Source organism: Maylandia zebra, linkage group LG22 (genome assembly GCF_041146795.1).
Source record: "Maylandia zebra isolate NMK-2024a linkage group LG22, Mzebra_GT3a, whole genome shotgun sequence".
Lineage (NCBI taxonomy): Eukaryota > Metazoa > Chordata > Actinopteri > Cichliformes > Cichlidae > Maylandia > Maylandia zebra.
This window is the reverse complement of record NC_135187.1, coordinates 29,276,991-29,297,817: the sequence shown is the minus strand read 5'-3', so window position 1 is coordinate 29,297,817 and position 20,827 is coordinate 29,276,991. Positions and strand designations below refer to the sequence as shown.

Here is a 20,827-nt window from a genome sequence, read left to right as displayed (position 1 = left end):
GGGGCAGAGAGGAGGATGTTACTTTCAATGTTTTTGGCACATTTCAGGAGGATGCTGCTAATAAAGTTACACAATTACACAGTGAATTCGCGCTTATTATTATATTTACAAAATACCACCGTTTTTGTCTTGGTCGTATCATTTTGTTTTTGTTGCATTTATCCGTGACACCTTAAAGGCCGGTCTGTGAAAATATTGTCTGACATTAAAGCGGTCCGTGGCGCAAAAAAGGTTGGGGACCGCTGTTCAGGAGCATCTCCTAAATAAGAGACCCCAAGTTTAGAGCAGAATCGAGTTTGGCGTTAATGTTTGTTATCATTGTTATAATAATAATAAACACAAAACTGGCAACATGAAACATGGGTTAAAAATGTAAACATAAAAGCAGAGCAGCCCCTCTTTTCAGTCTAATTTTCAGTTAACCTGTCTGTCCACCATGACCTCCTCCCTTTGTGGACTTCATAGTGTTCTTTTTTGTGTTGCCTCAGTTTGTCATTTGCTCCAGAGAAAACTGCTGTCACCCGGCAGATGGTGCTGTCACAATGACTGGCTTGTAAAAATTGAGAATACAGTGCTAGAACTCATGTATTTATGCTAACAGTGGAACAAATGCTGCTGTTGGAGATGGTGGAAATCAAAGGCAGTAAATATTGGACTTTAGACATAAACAGTTTTCTAAATACCCACAATCTCTTGTTTTCTGCTGGATGTACAGGGTGGGCCATTTATATGGATACACCGTAATAAAATGGGAATGGTTGGTGATATTAAAGTCCTGTTTGTGGCACATTAGTATATGTGAGGGGGCAAACTCCTCAAGATGGGTGGTGACCATGGTGGCCATTTAGAAGTCGGCCATCTTGGATACAACTTTTGTTTTTTCAGTAGGAAGAGAGCCATGTGACACATCAAACTTATTGGTAATGTCACAAGAAAAACAATGGTGTGCTTGGTTTCAACGTAACTTTATTCTTTCATGAATTATTTACAAGTTTCTGACCACTTATAAAATGTGTTCAATGTGCTGCCCATTGTATTGGATTGTCATTGCAACCCTCTTCTCCCACTCTTCACACACTGATAGCAACACCGCAGGAGAAATGCCAGCACAGGCATCCAGTATCCGTAGTTTCAGGTGCTGCACATCTCGTATCTTCACACCATAGAAAATTGCCTTCAGATGACCCCAAAGATAAAAGTCTAAGGGGTCAGATTGGGAGACCTTGGGGGCCATTCAACTGGCCCACGACGACCAATCCACTTTCCAGGAAACTCTTCATCTAGGAATGCTCGGACCTGGCACCCATAATGTGGTGGTGCACCATCTTGCTGGAAAAACTCATGGAACGTACCAGCTTCAGTGCAGAAAGAGGGAAACACATCATCATGTAGCAATTTCAAATATCCAGTGGCCTTGAGGTTTCCATTAATGAAGAATGGACCCACTATCGTTGTACCCCATATACCACAGCAAACCATCACTTTTGTTGTTCCAACAGTCTTGGAGGGATCCATCCAATGTGGGTTAGTGTCAGACCAATAGCGGTGGTTTTGTTTGTTAACTTCACCATTCACATAAAAGTTTGCCTCATCACTGAACAAAATCTGCGTGAACTGAGGGTCCTGTTCCAATTTTTGTTTTGCCCATTCTGCAAATTCTGTGCGCCGATCTGGGTCATCCTCGTTGAGATGCTGCAGTAGCTGGAGTTTGTAAGGGTGCCATTTGTGAGTAGCTAATATCCGCCGAAGGGAAGTTCGACTAATGCCACTCTCCAGTGACATGCGGCTCTTGCTACGCTGTGGGCTCTTGCTGAATGAAGCTAGGACAGCCACTGATGTTTCTTCATTAGTGACAGTTTTCTTGCGTCCACATTTTGGCAAATCCAACACTGAACCAGTTTCACGAAAGTTAGCAAGCAGTTTGTTAACTGTAGCATGGGAGATGGGTGGTCTCGTAGGGTGTCTTGCATTGAAATCTGCTGCAAAGACCCGGTTACTGCGTTCACCAGATATCAACACACTTTTGATCCACACCTCAGGTGTTAACCTCTTCGACATGTCAATGGCTGTGAACAAAGAGAAACTTGTAAATAACTCATGACAGAATAAAGTTACGTTGAAACCAAGCACACCATTGTTTTTCTTGTGACATTACCAATAAGTGTGATGTGTCACATGGCCCTCTTCCTATTGAAAAAACAAAAGTTGTATCCAAGATGGGCGACTTCTAAATGGCCACCATGGTCACCACCCATCTTGAGGAGTTCGCCCCGTCACATATACTAATGTGCCACAAACAGGACTTTAATATCACCAACCATTCCCATTTTATTATGGTGTATCCATATAAATGGCCCACCCTGTATATTTAAGCAAAACAGTTGCAAATCTTTTTTGCCAAAAAACCCCTAAAATCTAAACGAAACATTCCCCACCACTCAACAAACTGTGCCAAAAATCCAATTCATAACTAATGTGACCCATCCAGGGTGAGTAATAGGAACAAAACTGCATTTGGCAATAGGGTGAAACATTAACACAGCACAATGCAACAGCATTTTTCAAAATGACCATAAAACTCAAACACCCCTTTTAAATGGCTGCACGAACAAACTGAATGCTACACCATGTCTTTTATGCAGCTTGAGTTCGTGCCAGGGCAGAAACTTGAAAATGACATTTATCTTAACAGCCTGAGTGAGTGCACTGAATTAAAAAGCAGTTAATATGCAACGAGTTGTATTTACATCTCTTGAAGGATTAAATGCAAGTTTTGATTGCGTTACACAAGGGCAGCGAGTTCACTACTTTCTGGGCATTTGGCCTTAAGTATGGAACGAGGATATGAGCTAACAATGAGATTTTGAAGTCTTGTGGGTTGAGAGCAGCTGGATTATGGTGTGCATATTGTTAGGAGTCGTTTATGCTGTTCTGCCCTGTTTGAAACTCAGAAGAATGCTTGCTGCTAATGAAGCCTTTTGTGAAGTGTGAAATGTTTTCACTGACCTTTGAGTCGTCCTTTGCGATATTCTCAGAAAACACCCGCTTCAACTTAAAAAATACAATTAGGTAGGTGTTGAAGATTTAATATGTCTGGGCCTGGTTGTTAGTGAGGAACTAATCTTTGAATCTAAGAGCTTAAAATAAACCTCTCTCCATAGCCTCAGTGACGTAATCACAGTTTGCTCCGAGGAATTCATTCCGGCTCATTGTGATAAACATATTATCTATACTTTAATCATCCTTTAAAAATATCAGGCGAAAGGTGCATTTCCCTCAATGTGTCACTGCGGAATAAACAGTCTTTGTGGCATGCTGCTCCATTTAACATAGGGTCCTGAACAGCTAAATGTAGAATATTGATTTTCTTACATCCAGGCAGCTATCACACTCTCCAAGCCACACAAGGTCAAAGGCTTTCACTTTGGTCTTCCACTGTATTTTATCAGCGCACAATGCACTACATTTATGTAGGCCTGCCTGTGCCACTTCAAAGAAAGAATGATTGTTGCCACATTTAGGGTGTCAAAAATTGGATTGAATTGGCGGCAGCTGGGGCAAAAAAGGAAATCAGTCAGAGAGAACAAAAACAGCATTATTCTGTCTCCTGGCTTTTGTGAGTAGGGTGGTCGATGTTTTCTTTTGTAGAGGTGTCAGGATGTATGTCACCTCGGCTTCATCCATCTTTTGTGCCATCGCTCTTTTTTTCTCTTTTTTCCTTCGTCTTTTTTTTTTTTGTTCTCACACACACTCTGTCTCCGGCTCACACCGACTGCCGTTCGGAGCTTGAAATGTTGGCGGTTGGGTGTACACATGCTTGCCGGGGGAAGCGCCGGTCCGCCTCAGGAGTCTGAGGCTATTTGTTTTAAAAGCAGCCGCGTGAATAATAGTGGGGGTGTTTTGGTGGCAGCACGGGAGGAAAAGAATGGAGTCCATCAAGTAGAGGCTGGAGGCTGGGCGGACTCTGAGATTTTCATGTCTGTTATCTGGAGGGAGACGAAGCAGCTAATAGGGCCCAGACACAGAAGCCTTTGCCTCCAGAGACAGCTGATGCACTTACTTCCTCTCTTATTTGTTTGTCCTGTGCCCTGGATGTGGATCACAAGTTACTGCAGGCTGACATTGTGCGTGTATGAAACAGAAGCCTCATGCAGGGCCTGGGATAAGTGGTCTTGGGCAGATCAAATTTTCATTGTTTGTCCATAAACACAGGATATAATTCGTAGCATGCCCTCTTTGTTTGTCCTTTGTTTACTCTGACAGGAAGTATATTTAGAACTATGTTCATACCTTTAAAAAAAACCCCAGTAATCTGTTTGTTACCTTTGATTGCCGCTTCCGCAATTAAAACTGCAACAGAACGCTGTCCCATAACTCCGTCGTCACAGTTACAATCCTGTTTAGCTTTGTGATAGACAAAGGTGCATTATTTTCACCTTGAGGAAAGTCATAGCTGGTTCCAGCTGCAGCAGGGCTTTGTGGAGTGTGTGTGTGTGTGTGTGTGTGTGTGTGTGTGTGTGTGTGTGTGTGTGTGTGTGTGTGGACAACAAGTCTCCTAACAATGTTTCTCACAGCCTAAGGAGCTCCCAGTCACCAATCTGAGCCCCGATTGCATGGCAGGATTTCAGCTGCTGGAGGATAACAAGCAGAACAATTTACAGTCTCTCTGTCATGGTATTACCCGATGGCCTTATGCTAGAAACAGGGCTGCCATTTGTGAACACATAAGGAAAGAAAGAGGAGGCTGCTGATTTTAAACTGATTGCGATGCAGCGTCAGATACCTTTAGTAACTTGAACTGTTTTGTGCAGTGAATGCAATAAATGTTGCTGATCAGTTTTGTTCTTATAATATCTTATCCTATAAGACTTCATCTTACTTACACCTATTGATTCGGCCGAGTTGAAACGCATTACATTGATTTATACCACTATTATACACACAAACCGAAGAATTCATTCGTCTTTCTTCTTTTAGATTCTTAAACAGCTTCCTCTCCTGTCAAACACTCAACTGATTAAACCATTTTTCCTACTAAATTATAAGTTGTTTAAATATTTTTGGGTCTTAAATTTAAACAGAATAAGAAATAATTTGCATTTGGGCATGTTTCCCTGCTTTCTAAAATTATGTAGATTAAGGATTCAAGGAGCTTTATTCGTCATTCGCATCACATGTTAACATGAGGTGGAACGAAATTATGTACACACGGTTCGGAGTGAAAGGAAACAAAAATAATGAAGAAACAGAATTTTTTTTCTTAAAGTTATAAATAAATAGTTGTTTTTTTGGTTTTGTTTTGTTTTTTGTTTTTTTTAACAAACAGAAATGACAAGTAATAAGACAATGCAATAAATAATACTATAACTAGAGTGTAACAACCTGAGTACCAGTATGGAGTGTGGGTATAAATATAGCTGTAAATAAATACTTTAGCAGCAAAGGGCATAATGACCAGCATTGATAAAGTGACAGTGTCAGTAAGTGTCAAGTAGTGGTTAAGGTGCTACAATAACAGTTCTTGTCCATTTATGCACTGAGAAGTCTCACAGCTTCTGGAATGAAGCTGTTTCTCAGTCTGGTGGTTTTGCATTTAATGCTCCTCAGCCTCCTGCCTGAGGAGAGCGGGACAAAGAGTGTGTGTGCTGGGTGAGGGGGGTCCTTCATGATACAGGTGGCCCTCTTCCTGCATCTGGAGGTGTATATGTCTGTATATGCCAGAGCACAGAACACTCTCCACCGCACATCTGTAGAATGGGATGGGGATTGAGCTCTCCATCCCCGCACGCTTCAACCTCCTCAGGAAGTAGAGCCTCTGGTGAGCCTTCCTGATCAGGCTGGAAGTGTTTTTTTCCAGGTGAGGTTGCTATCCAGGTACATACCCAGGTACTTGTAGCTGGGTACTACTTTGACTGCAGATCCTCCAACGTGCAGGGGTGTGTGTGTGTGTGTATGTGTGTGTCTTCCCCTCCTGAAGTCCACAATCTTAGTCTTCTTCTCATTTAAGCAGAGATTGTTTTGCCTGCACCAGTTCTCCAAGTGTTCCACCTCCTTCCTGTAGCCGGTCTCATCATTGTTTGTGATGCAACCAACCACAGCTGTGTCGTCCGCGAACTTTACAATATGACAGCCTGGATGGTTGGGTGAGCAGTCATCTGTAAGCAGCGTGAACAGGAGGAGACTTAGCACCAGTGTTGGTCAAGTTACTTGAAAAAAGTAATCAGTAACTAATTACTGATTACTTCCCCCAAAAAATAATCCTGTTACTTTACTGATTACTTATTTTCAAAAGTAATTAATTACATAGTTACTTAGTTACTTTTTAAAACCACGATTTACAACCTGAAGAGGTGATAAAGCGATAGATCTTTCAGCCCAATTCTACTTTTTCTACATAATCCATCATACAAAATGTAATCAAATGGAAAAGTCTCTTTTTTTTAACTTGTTTTATTAGTTTTAATCTTTTAACTTTATGCATCAAGCAAATATTAAATTATATGCAACATTCTCTGACTTGAATAAATTAGTTTAACATTTAAACCTATTTTCTGCACATTCCAGCACATAAAATAAAATATTTTTTGTGTTTACACTCAGTCTTTCAAATAGATGCAAGTAAAACACAGCAGAAAATAAATAAAGTCAAAGACTCAGCAGTCCTGTTGCTCTATTTTCACCTGTAAAGCAGGAGTAGGGCAGGCGGAGGTTTACCCTGGTGCAGGTGTGCCGCGGTCAGTTGAAGAATCCGCGAGTTTCTCTGTGAGTTTCCCATTACGTCGTTGCGCACTCGGTGCTTGCTTGGAGGTTTAGGGGTTTTTTTCGCTGTAAAAAGAAGTTTTCTTCCCACGCACAGCGGACGCTAATGTTTTTGTCACTTTTTATGGAATCAAACTCAAAGTAAGGTCAGTACTTCCATGCTTTCAACGCTGCACGCTCATACTCTCTCCCGCACTCGATATGTGATCCATTGTTGATCTGCACACAGCTGTTGTCACGAACGGCGCACTCGCTTACGTCACTGTCATGAGACATTCTCGCAAAAAATCACGGTTTTAGTAACACAGTGACGCAGCGTTCCTACAGGAAAGTAACGGTAATCTAATTACCGTTTTTGCAATAGTAATCCCTTACTTTACTCGTTACTTGAAAAAAGTAATCAGATTACAGTAACGCGTTACAAGTAACGCGTTACAAGTAACGCGTTACTGTCCATCTCTGCTTAGCACACAGCCCTGAGGGGAGCCAGTGCTGAGGACTCTGGAAGATGAGGAGACGTTGTGGATCCTCACAGACTGTGGTCTGTTGGTCAGGAAGTCCAGGACCCAGTTACAAAGAGAGGAGCTCAGTCCCTGGGTCAGTCATTTGTCAACAAGTGTCTGCGGGATAATTGTATTGAAAGCGGATGAGAAGTCCACGAAGAGCAAACGGACATAGGAATTCTTCTGCTCCAGGTGGGTGAGGGTGGTGTGAACCACAGAAGAGATGGCATCTTCTGTGACACTGATGGTGGCTTTGATGTGGGTCATAATCAGCCTCTCAAAGCATTTCATGACGATCGGCGTGACGATTAAATGTTTACTTGAAAATTGCTAGTTGGAACCCTGCGGCTATGTAATAATCCACATTCTTCAAAGTGCCCTATAGGCGCCCCCCATATAATTTCAGACTCTTCTAATACATCCATCCATTCACATTCCTGTTTTCTTGCTAGCAGTTTTCTACTTTGCCTGATCCATTGCCACATTTCTCAGTGCATTACCACCACAAACTACCACTCAGTTCAATGTTTGATTAGCTAATGCTTTTTTACGGATATGCACAAACTGGAAACTTTTGAACATTATCATCAAAATGAACTTCAAAAAGAAGAATTAGTTGATTTAGTGATGCTAAAAGGTGTTTTATTTTAATATATATATTTGTAACTGATATTAAACCATGCATTTATATTTGCACGTTTGTCTAGAGTTCCACTGAAGTGGAAAAAAGTAAGGCAGGAATGTCTTGTGGAGTGTAATCTTTATTTCGGAGTGTTTTGATCTGGGAACGGTTGGCTAATATTTGAGGAATTACATTAAAAAAATCCAGATTTGAATTTCACAACAGCATAGATGGTAGTATAAGTTTAGCTTCCAGGGTAAAAAGTTTGTTAAAGCTGTAACTAAGCACTTTTTATCAAATTAGTAAATTAAGATAGAGTTTCATAATATCTTCTTATAAAAGTGTCCGGAGGTGTTTTATGAAGGCTTTAAAGTTACAAAACTCAAAAGTGGTAAAAAAAAAACCCACTTTGTCCCTTTACCTGAATCCAAGATGATAACAGGGATTTCCTTAAAAATATTCAGGTATGTATATTTATTCAGGAATATTTTTATATGTCCTCTAAAAGTAATAAAGAAAAACAGCTACAGGTCTTAACAGAGTGGGAGGAACTGTGAAATCTTTGCATTAATACTTGAAAAACGACAACGTTTTAATGGGTTTAATTTTTTAGTTTGCTGTGGTTATTGTTACAGGGCTCATCAACTATATGTTTCTGCTTTGGATTGTTTAAATAAAAAAATCTGCACACAGTGGCTTTAACATTATGCTTAAATGCAGAATGCTGACACTTGTTTTACATCTCTGTGTGACATCGCCCCGCAGTGATAGAGATCTTAACATTCTGTGCCGTGTTTAACTTGCATAAAAGTGTTCTACCACACATTACTGTCTACAAAGGAAAAAAAATGTAGCCACTGACAAATGAAACAAGACAACCTGTGTAACTGTACTGTACACTCTGTGTCATACAGAACAGCCAGAACTGAGTAATTTAGACATAATTAAATTTGAAAGGCAAATAAGGCACTCGCAACCTTAAGACATAAGACTTGAGCTAAAAAGCTGTTTTTAGATGCCCTGAAGACATTTCACGACATTTACATCTTTCAGAAACGAGCTGACGCCTGGGGGAACCTCACAAAACGCTACCTCAGCATGACAGCCGTGGCAGTCGGTCTGCAAGCTCCCAGATCACAGCCTCCTCTTACCGTGTTTATACAACACAAAGCACTGAGCTATCATCATTTTTTGGAGAGGCAGCTTTATCTCTGGAGAGTCATTGAAAACTGCAGCACTCTGCTACCAATCAAGCTGTACGGTCAAGAAGGCTGAAGGGGGGGAGTACTTGTGAGGAGAGGGTCTTTAATTTTATTAGTGGAGAGGAGGGCACGTCTCTGTAGGGAAATGAGGAGGATGACAGCTGTGGCACAGCGCTGGCTGGACACTTGGAGAGGTCATGGTGAGGTGATTTCATGCAGCTCGGGTGTGATCAAAGTATTATTTCACATGCGGCACCTCAGAGACTTTCTCCTGCTGACACCTCGCACCTTCCCTTGCACCTTGCTTTAGTATGCTACATTGTAGGATGGATCCGGAAGCCGGTGGGCACAAGGATAGATCTGTGACAATGCTTTAAAGGGCAGACGCATCCCAGAGGAGCAACAGCAAGCCTTAGACAAGAGACGGACGGGAACTGGAACACAGGAAAGTGGCTCATTTTTCTAAGTTTCACAGTACTACTTAAAAAAAAAAAACCCAAAACAATCTGCATCACCAACACGCACAGTGGATGGCGACCCTCCCCTACCCCCCCACAATGTCCAAGATTTGACTAAAGACTTGAGCTGAGCATTTTCTCGTCAGTGCTGTGCAAATTTGAAAGTGAACAACAAGGGACTGCGTGGTCGCACGGTAGCAACTTGTTAATTACCTCATATACCTGCACTAAAGTGTACCCTGCTTTAGCGGCCTTCCAATAATACTAATTGGGACTCATCAGAAAAGTGTTTAGTGACTGCATTGATTAAGCAAACTAAAACCTTTTTTTCTGTAGACTTTTATACAGCTTATCTTTTTCTGGCTTTTAGAAGGAATGCAGGTTGAATTGGGCATTACTTTCAGAGCCATCCGTAGTCCATAAACTGTCTTATCCGACTAACAATGCATATAACACAGGAAGGGATTGGGGTGGGCAACAAAAGTATACTTTTGTAATTATTGTTATTCTTTTTCTGTTGTGGATATAATCCAGTGGCAAAAATGGCTAAAGAAAGTCAAGTCTGTCCCGTATTCAAGTCAAGTCTGTCCCGTATTCAGCAAGTGAAAATAAAATAAACAATAAAAGGTGAATCAAATGGACCATTATGGCAAGGCTGGGATGGTCAATTTGGTAAAGTAAATCCGTTGGGCATCTTTCTTCGCCTTTAGACAACAATTCTGATGGCAAAAGAGCCAAAGGGGACAGGCAAAAAAAAAAGGCTAAAAAAAAAAACAGATATCAGGGGTGCACAAAGCAGCATTTCGTTTATCTGTTGTGTAACATCAGTTTTGTTGCTCTTTTGTCTGGGATCACGTTTCCTAAATGTGAAATGTGAGTTTGTGCTCATTTAAATGGTTTAAAGAAGCTAAAGGATTTTTAAAAAGATGAGGTATTTATTAAATTGGGAATTTCTGTTTTTTCCTGGCAAAAGTGAGAACGAATGAACAACAAAAAATATTGGTACTGACCACGTTTTTAGCATTTTTATCAACCCAGAATTTCACAAATCTTCCATAGTTATTGTGAACCATGAATGCCTGAACAGAAAATATTTGACCTCAGTAAATCGCATGACACGGTGGGGTTAGGTTTCACAGTGGGTTCACCCGAAACCTTGGCTGATTGTGACCCACACCTGTTTTTCACACCTAATGATAGAGGATCATTAGGGCGTCCATGACCCTCTTGGGGACTCTCCCATAGGTTTTAAAATCTGGGACTCTCCACCAATTGCTGTTAGAACTGAAGAAGCTTCTTGGTTGAGAGGTGAAACGTCTTCAGGTAAACTTAAAGAAGTCCAGACGCTTTTCTTTCTGAGCTCCATAGACTACGATGACCTGGAAGACTGAGAACATTCACAGACAACAGAAAATAAGAGTAATCTGCTGTTTATTGTTGAGTTACTTCAGCCTAGAACAGAGAGGTGGTCTGATCGACTAATGCAGAGACCGTTGTTGCCTTTCCTAGAGCCGCGCTGATAGCACAACTAAAACTGCTGGGAGGAAAAGTATTTTTAAAGGTCGTACATTTCCAGCTAAAGGGCGCTAACACAGCTCCGGACCATCTGCTGTCACTGGGCCATAATTGAGCATCTATGGCAACTGATGCCCAGAGTTTCTGTTCTGTGTTTGAATCAGGCATTAGTCCCACCCCACCGGAGAGAGGATTTGGCAGGTGTCTCGTTATTTAACCTCATTATTCAGTGGTTTTACCATTTTAGTGGAATTTCTTTCCTGTACTTTTTCTGTAACACGGGAGAACCACAAGCTGACAACTCAAGCTTAGCAACTCATGCATTCGCAAAGGCCCCGAATGATATGCATGTCAGCAGCCACTTGGTCTCGCCTACAGTCTTTACAGTGTCTTTAACTGCATGGAGTGACTCAATGTGTTTGATCATTCAGCCTTCGTCATTGCTATCGCTTTGATGTCTGCGTGTTGTGTCAGAGGCCTCAGGCAGACAGTTAGTAAAACAGGAAAACTTGTGTTTTCTTTTTTTTTATTCTTAGTAGAGATTGGCTGCCTTAGCTGTCTGCTTCTGAAACGCCTGTGGTGGTGTCACAGATGCTGGGTACCTAATGCTTTTTTCAAGGTAGGCAGCTTGTCAACATAAGTGACAGGTGCTGGTGTGGGAATTACACCTTCTGAGGGAAAGGAGGGTGGGATTTACAGTACTCTGTGTCTCAGGACCAAAACTCACATGTTGTAAATTTAATGCTCCATAAATAAGACAAAGTCTTTCACAGAGTCCAGATGCTCAGAATGCAACATTCAAAACATGTTGAATTTTAAAGAATACAGTGCCTGACTTGACTGGAGCAGTGTTTCCCTTGGAGGAGGGTTCTTGTAGTTTCCAAAAAAGAGGCAAGCTCGAAAGAAGACTTCGTTGGAAAGTCAAATCTTTGCCGTAGGCCATTTTGTCCCTCTTTGTGACTCTGCGGCAGGGGGTCAGCAGTGGAGATAGCTTTGCAATCAGTCAGCACGCTGAGCAATCACCAGTGTATCCATAACGAAGGTTTTCATTTGAAATTATGTGAGCCTCATTTCATACAAAATGGTGGGGGGAAAAAGGTTGTTCCACTTTCTTTCTGCCCGTCTTATTTTCATTGTTGTGTTGTCTGTGAAAATCACTCAGCCGGTATAATCAGCGCATTCAGCGTGGGACATTTTTCATCAGCATTTTGCTTTTCAGCCTTGTGCCAAGAATGAATGAAAAACATGATTACACGGGGAGCATCAAGGAAGCACTTTTTGCTTTAGGAGTCCCAGTCATGATCAGTTAGAGTGTGCAATATGCAGGAACTAGGCTAACGGTAGAAAGGCAACCTCTCTCCACATCAGACCGCTGCGTATTATCTGTACAGCCCCTTGTAATGTCCTACTAGATTTCCTCAAATTTATCACAGCGGACTGGAAGACTAATGGCGATGGAAGAAAACAAAGTCCACAAGGGACGTGTACTACATCATTCAGATTTAACACTGCCATCTGTTTCGTAGTGCCCAGGAACAGCAACATCAGTGCTTAAGATGAAGCATTTACAGAGATGACAGATGTGAAGAGGAGAGGAAGGGTCTTTACCAGTGGAAATGCAGGCCTAGATTCAGATGCCTGATCAATGAGACACAAAGAGACACACTTATCTAATAGGTGTTGTTTTTGCCTCTCAGGGTTCATGCTTGTGCTTCAGACAGATGGGCTCTTTCTTTCCTGCTTTTCAGGGCAGTGAAGTTTGGGGACACACAAAGCAGCATACGCCTTCTGCTAATGAATGTCAAATCAAAAGCTGTCCTATTAAGAAAGTCAAAGCGCTTTTACACCTACGACAGGGTGATATCTCGACTGAGATCCACCCCAGGTACTTCATCTCATGCTTGTGTTAATGCCTCCAGCTGTGTGCGTCTGATGCGTCAGCGATGGTGAATTTATACTGTGTAGATATATCAGTGTATAAAGTACATTGAACTAAATCGTATTCTGTGAAAGATGTGAAAGATACATATATCAATACAATAGAATAAAAAGGAGTCTGTATCATCTATAACTTTGTTTAGTATTTGCTGCATTTTGGGGTGAACTGCATTTAACAGGCAAGTGCATACAGGTGGTGAAGGAGTCGATAGCAGTTAGGGCTCTGCCATATCATATCATCTGCAGTAATACCAGTACAAATTTTTGCAGTATGTAAATGTGCCTAAAAAGGAGCAACTTTAACAGCCTCCAATAGAGTAAAGTAGAAAATATGCAAGAAAACTAAAGGTAGAAACAACAAGCCCGTTTCAGCACTTGAGGCAAACATAGGTAAAAAAAACAAACGAGCATCATAAGCTCCAGTTGCTAACTGTACTCCATATGATGGATTCAAAGGTGGATAATAATTTCTGATTCGGTTACATTGTGGAAAAGAAGAGCTTAAAGCAGCTGGTGAAAAACCTTAACACACAACATCCTTGGTAGAAAATATCTTTCACTTTTTTCATATGACACCATTGTGCATGCTCCTGATGAGTTTTAAATTTAAGTTTGTTATAGTTGTTTTAATAGAGTCACACTCTATTGAATACTACTGACTGCAGAAAAACGGGATAGAGAACGCCACTCATTTACCTACACTTATACATTCCAGACATCAATAAATGTTCAGTATTTTCTTTTCTGTTATCACACATTTTTATGAGATATTGCAATATAATTTTGAGGATATATCACCAAACCTTAGTTACAGGACAAAAGCATATAAAGCAAACAAATGTTTATGGACAAAGCAGAGAAGAGTGGGCCAGAGCGTGTGACTGGACATGTGGAGAACTGGCTGTGCAGAGCAGCAGGGTAACCATAGCTGACCTCAGCAGAGAGTCCAGAGTGTCGAGGACTCATCTAAGTAAATAAAGAGAGAAATGTGGAGAAGAGCAGCTAAATCAGATGGGTTTCAGGCCTGAGGAGCAGAGCTGGAGGGCTGAATACTGAGGCGGAGCAGTGGTGATGATGGATGGAGTGAGGCTGCAGGTCCGGTGGCAGAGGTGGACAAGAGATGAACTTTAACTGCTCTATTTTTACAACATTTAATTTATTAAAACGTGCTTCTCAGTTTGTTGTAATTTTGAAATGTTGACAATAAGCAGTTTAGTCTGTTTCAGATATGGGAGCTCTGTTTTTATTTTTCATTCTAGCAATTCTGTTATCCAAAATTTATTTTCAACCATAATTTTCTTCCTCTATAATTATTAAATTATTTCGATATGTTAGGTTTTGTGTTATGTGTTTTACAATTTGCAGTGAAATCATCGAAATCATCTGTAAAAAATACTAAAAACACTCATAATTTTAAATACTAATGCCAGATATTTTCTTTGCATAGGGCAGCCAGTAAGAACAAAGATGACTTAAAGAATAGAGTGCTTAAATTGCTTGTTTTAGATAGGTGGATGAACTGAGTGGCAAAAAGGCCCAATGAGGGCTTTTTAGTTTAATGATTCAAACCAAGATTCTCTGATAGAATACAATTTTTTTTTTTGACAACTTTATTTATAATTTTTCCAATATGACAAAAGTACTGAAAAATATCATTCGAATTGCGATTACAAACACTGCCATTGTGAAACTGGTTACGCCACGCAGTGGCAAACCAGTTGGATGCAGGAAAATGTGTAATCTATGGGCACATACAAAAAAAAAAAGTACTATCACGTGAACAAGGCAAAAAAAACAACAGCAAACAAACAAACAAACAAACAAAAAAAAACCCAAAAAATAACCCAAAAAACAAAACCCACCAAAAAAAAACAAAACAAACAAAAATAGAATAAAATAAATACATAAATAAAAGGCGGGGCTGCATTGTGCGCAGTTCTTTTTTGCTTGCTACAGATAGTAGGTGGCTTTAAAGAAAGAAAGAGAAAAAAAACCCAAACACAGATAAAAGCAGTATTACATCATACTTCAGTAAATGACAACTTCTCCACATATTCAACAAAGGATTACCAGGTTTTGTAGTATTTACTTTGAGACCCTCTCAAATTGTATCTCAAATGCTCTATCTGCAAGCACCTCATCACCTCTCTCACCCACTGAACAAACACTGGCGGACCTGAATCCTTCCATTTAAGAAGAATTAGCCTACGTGCCAGGAGAGATGAGAAAGCCACTGCATTCATTTGATAAGAAGTTATCCCGTGTTGGTTTCGGAGTACACCAAAGACTGCTGTCATCGGATTAGGATCCGAGAATTGTTTTCCCACACACATATGAAAGAGCTTTAAAAACTAATTCCCAGAACCGGTTCAAATCAGAGCAGGTCCAGAACATATGGCTAATATTGGCGGGTGATTGCTTGCACCTTGAACATCTATCATCAGAGGTATTGTATATTTTGACTAGTTTAGCTTTGGTTAGGTACGCCCGGTGAAGAATTTTAAACTGTATTAAACAATGCCGTATACAGATTGAGGATTCATGGATCTTGCTAACACTAAGATCCCATAGGTCGTCTGGGATCTGGAGGTTTAAGTCCAGCTCCCAGGCATTTCTGGCTTTGGACACAGAGTCTGCCTTTATATGCTGCAATGTGCTATATATTTGAGAGATGTGGCCTCTAGCCATAGAATAAAATTGCAGACAATCCTCAAGTGGACAGTCATTAGGTAGACTTGGATAAGAAGTGAAGTGTTTAACTGCAAAGCTACGCGCTTGTAAGTATCTAAAGAAGTGGTTCTTCGGGATTCCAAAATCTTTAGATAATGTTTCAAAGGATAAAAATGACCCTTTAACAAACAGATCAGAGAAGCAGATAATTCCTCTGCTCTACCAAACCTTGAACCCTGCATCGCTCTGAGCGATTTGACGCAATAGGGGAGCAGACAAGTGACCGCCTCAGCCCGAAATGTCGTCGACACTGAAACCAGACATTGAGAGAGTTCTTAACCACAGGATTTTTAAAATTAACATTGCGACTGACTGGTAGACCTGAACACATTATTGCAACAGGGGATATGGTGAGATTACCGTCTAGCTCCATAGTGGACCAAGGCGGCCCTCTGCCCTCCCTGAAAAAGGTTTTAGGAAGAAAAAGGGGTATCATCTGGAAGAGGTACATGAATCGAGGCAAGACTACCATTTTAATTGTGTTGACCCGCCCAGCAAGAGAGATGGGTAATACTGACCAGCGTGCCAAATCCAATTTTGTTTTCTCTAATAAAGGGGTAACATTTTGTTTTACTGATAAGTGTCTGTGATTTGAATACCCAAATAGGTGAATGAGGAGTGTTCCAGTCTAAACTGAAAGGCTGAGTAGTCAGCCTCCTTCGCCAGACTGTTAATAGGGAACAGTGTGCTTTTAGTCACAATTTTTTAAACATGGGCTTAGAAATGAGTTTAATGAAAAATGTTTTATGCACTGCAGGGCATCAAAGGAGTGTTTGGCTTCATAAAGGAGAATTGTTTTTATTTTTTTATCTTTGACCTTCACGATGCATTTTAGGACTCTGGCCAATATAACTGAGGAGAGACAGTAACTAAGGAGAGAAGTTGTGTAGCAATATCGACAAAATGTCACCTCAGAAATTAGAGGCGCCTAACAGCTCCTGTTGTACTGCTCTCCTTTGTGCACAGAGCAGCTCTGCACTGGCAGCTTCCAGCGAAGCAGGTCCTTCTATAGGTGCTTTTGACTATTAGCTACAAAGAGACTTAAAGAGTTAAATGGAAAAGGGTGTGTGTATGTGTGTGTGTGTATATATATATATATATATATATATATATTAGGGGTGCAACGATATTCGCATCGATATTGAACCGTTCGATACAGTGCTTTCGGTTCGGTACGCATATGTATCGAACAATACAACATTTGTAATTTATTTTATCAACTTTCCTTCTGACGATGCTGTCTGTGTTGAGCGCTCAGTGAATCTGCGTTCGACTACTCCGCCTAGGCTGCACTGTCGAGCGCAGATCCACTGAGCGCTCAACACAGACAGCATAGACAGAAGGAAGAGCGCAGGGCACCTCCCCCACCCTCATTCAGATCTGGCGTTTGGAATTATTTTGGTTTTCATGTGACGTATGACCCTGAAGGTAAGCGAGTCATGGACTAAAGTAAAACAGTATGTTGGATGTGCCATGCAATGCTCAATTACATGGGTGGGAACTAGTGTGTTAGCGCAGTTAGCTCGTTAACGTGTTGGCCGTCTAGCCCCATGCATGGGGCGATCGGCGGTAGCTCGTTAACGGAGATTTGCCGTGTTGTGGCGTTAAGGTCATTTCCACGAGATTAACCTGAAAGCACTAGTGGGAACACAACGAATATGACTGCACATTTACGCCGACATCATCCTAGTGCAAAGACAAAAACAACAAGCATGCTACTAACTTTAGCCGAGTCATTTAGACAGCTGTTAGCACATGATTCTCCTTATGCTGCTGAGAATATAGCCCAGAAGAAGCGGATAGTATAGCTTTTATTTTGGAAAGAGACATTTCTCTGTAATAAACTCTCTTTTCCAAAGATGAGTGATTCCTCAATCAGATACAGGGCTTGCAATATCGCTAGCCCAACGTCCGGGGGCTAGCGATTTTTTTCAGTCGGGCTACCAAAATCTATCTCTGCCCTGCCCGTCGGGCTATTGTAGGGAAAATATATGTCAATGCTTTTGCATTCTTTCAGAAATGTAGCTGGGTAATTATGTCATTGGCATCGGTGAGCCACTGTCAATATGTGACATATTGAAATCGCTTTTGAATTTGCGCTTGTTTTTTTGCTTTCACTTTGCAATCGTGCGAACTGTGTATAGAGAGCCACAGCACTGATCTGTGAGTGATGATAATTTGCGCACCAATTCCTCTGACATCCTCTTATTAATCGTTAGCTTACTATGCAAACATGACAAGTGAAATCTCCTGCAGCTTAAACATGTGAGAGGTTGATCGCGCAGAGAATCGCTGAGCTTATGTGAGTGCGTGTGTAAAAGCAGCAGGATATATATTTGACTACGATGACCTGGATGACTGAGAACCTTCACAGACAGATATATATTTTAGTTCTGCTGAGCCAAATAAGACAGGTCAGGGTGAAGAAGTGACAGCCAAAGAAAAGCTTACCACAAAACGGAGAAGTTATGACAAATCAGACTATAAGGCAAAAAGAAAGTGCAGCTTTATGGTTTCATGGACAAAAGAATTTCTGTGGCTGCAATATGACGAGCTAAATAACCAGGGGTGCACATAAGTGGTCCGCAGGTGCGCATTCGCTGTCAAAATAAAAAACACGCACAAGGGTTAGGGTTAAATTTAAAAACTGTACTTTTGAGTTAAAATATATATTTATAATTTTAATAAATGACAAATTAAAAAGGCATGAACATTTTTTTGTATCGAAAAAATATCGAACCGTGACACCAAAGTATCGAACCGAACCGAACCGTGAATTTTGTGTATCGTTGCACCCCTAATATATATATATATATATATATATATATATATGTATATATATATATATATATATATATATATATATATATATATATATATATATATATATATATATATATATATATGTGTATCTATCTTAGGTCACATAATTTTGTTTAGTTTTAGTTGTGTTATGTAGCATCTTGGTTTTTGTAAAAAAAAATTTATTGCTTAATGTGACCTGGCTATACATGAAGGCGCAAAATAACCCAATATTTTACATCCTAAACAATAAGTCTGCAAGCACCAGGGAATTGTGACAAATTGATTTTCTCTAAGTCATAAAATGATGTATATTTTGATAGCAGCCTCTCTGGAACACATTTTAGCATAGAGTAAAATCTAATTACTGGGTTGCCTGTCAAATCTTGTCTCAGGATACACAGCATGACAAGCCAAAAAAAAAAAATGCATTCTCCGCATCTTCTCCCTCTTGGTAGATATTCCCGTGACCTGACATCCATGGCGGATGTGCGGTGGCGCCTCAGCCACGAGGGCTAGCTGCAAACCCTGGCGGCTGGCCTCGCTTCTCAGAGGAAGACAACATTGGTGCTGGGGAACTGCCTTGTTTGCCTCTGCTGGCTTAGCATTGTTTATTGCTGAATAATGAAGTGTTTAAAATTTATGCTAAGCCTTACTTAAGGCACAACTCTCTTTAGGGAGCTGTCTCATGTCTCGTTGAGTCACTTCAGTGCTCTTAAAATGATGCTTCTGCATCCTCATGCAGGACAGTCATTTTGTTGATCTGATTTCATTTAAAGGGCCAATCATATTGGATATTTTACCACTGTTACTAGTTGACTGGGCATTGTTGCAACACTCCTTTGCTAGGAGGCACTATAAATTCTAGTAGGTTAACTAATCCAGCACATGGCTGCCCTCATCTCCCTCTGTGACAGAAAATTGTATAGATGTAGGAATCCACTACTAAACGACGGATAAAAAAATGTAGTCATCTTATGTTAGGATGTAATGGAAAAGTAAAAAATGAATTTTGGATAATGTGTCATCGTTATACTAAAATAAAAAAGTATAAAAAACAAATCACTCATAACCAGTCATAGGCTACATTTTTAGATAGGCCACACAGTTATTAGTTACGTACATAGACCAGTCTGCAGCTCTTCACCTCATCAGTTGAAACCCATCTGATTCTGCTGCCCTACTCCAGATTTCACCCTTCACTTATTCAGATCAATGTTACCTTAAAGTACCTTGAGGTGACTGTTGTTGTGATTTGACAGTATATAAATAAAGTTGGATTAAATTGAATTGATTAATTTTCCAAACCAGATAATCTCATTTTGCAGTGAAAAAAAAAAAGACTAAAGTTGTTTGTTTTTTTTACTTTGATTTGATTGCTTTTAAGTGTCAATGCTTACATTATTATTTTTTAAAATCCAAAACACTGTAAAGTTCACTCTCATGTATAAACCCATTGTAGGAAAAGTTGCGAAATAAGGGACTGTGGGGTTAATTTGAACAGTTTTATAATTTTTAAATGCTAAACGTGTTAAAATGACCCCTTAAATGATGTGCTGAAGGTGGTCTGTTAAGGACCTGGTCACCCTGGGTGACATCACTGTGGCTTTTGCATACAGTCCAAGTGTGCAGTTTCATGTTAACTGTATAACTTGCTAGCATCATTAAAATGACAACATTTAGCAAAGATTTAGCATCCAGCAGCGCATTAACTTAATCCCTCTCTAAAGTGCATGGAGATAAAGTTTCATTTTCTACAAACTGGAATCCATGAAAGATGCTTTATATAATCACAAAAATCATTTAGTTTGAATTTCTTGTACATGGCTTTATGTTATTTTAGGAAAGAACAACTTATTAATTAGAGCAACACAAAGGGTTGTGTCTTCATTTTATTCAAAGATTCATTGTGTCACGGTCCTGAGTCTGTGGACTCAGTGTTTTTCTGTTTGTATTAGTTATCTTTGTTTTCATGATGTGTTTTGATTCTCTTGGGTTTGATTTCTGTCACTGTATCCCCTAGTTTAGTCCTCGTCTGTTCAGTTTCCTGTTTTACTTTGAAAGTCTGTGTACTATGTCAATGTGTTGAGTTTTGCCTCCCCTTGTCTTGTCATGTCTGATGAGTCCCAGCTGTGCTCTCCTCCTGTTTCACATTCCCTAATCACCTCAGTATGTATTTAAGCCCTGTGTTTTTCCCTGCCAGTTGTTGCGTCCTCCACGTTTGTTGTGTGTGTATCCATGGTCGTCTACCTTCAGCATCTCCTGTCTAGTTAGTTTAAGTTGTTGTTTATGTATCGT

The 20,827-nt window shown here is 40.3% G+C and overlaps 1 protein-coding gene across 2 annotated transcripts in view; it reads left to right on the top strand.

Annotated features, from left to right (window-relative positions):
* The window catches only part of khdrbs3 (KH domain containing, RNA binding, signal transduction associated 3), a 158,320-nt gene that overhangs the window by 126,190 nt on the left and 11,303 nt on the right, over positions 1-20,827 (top strand). The gene's annotated exons all lie outside the window — the stretch shown is intronic.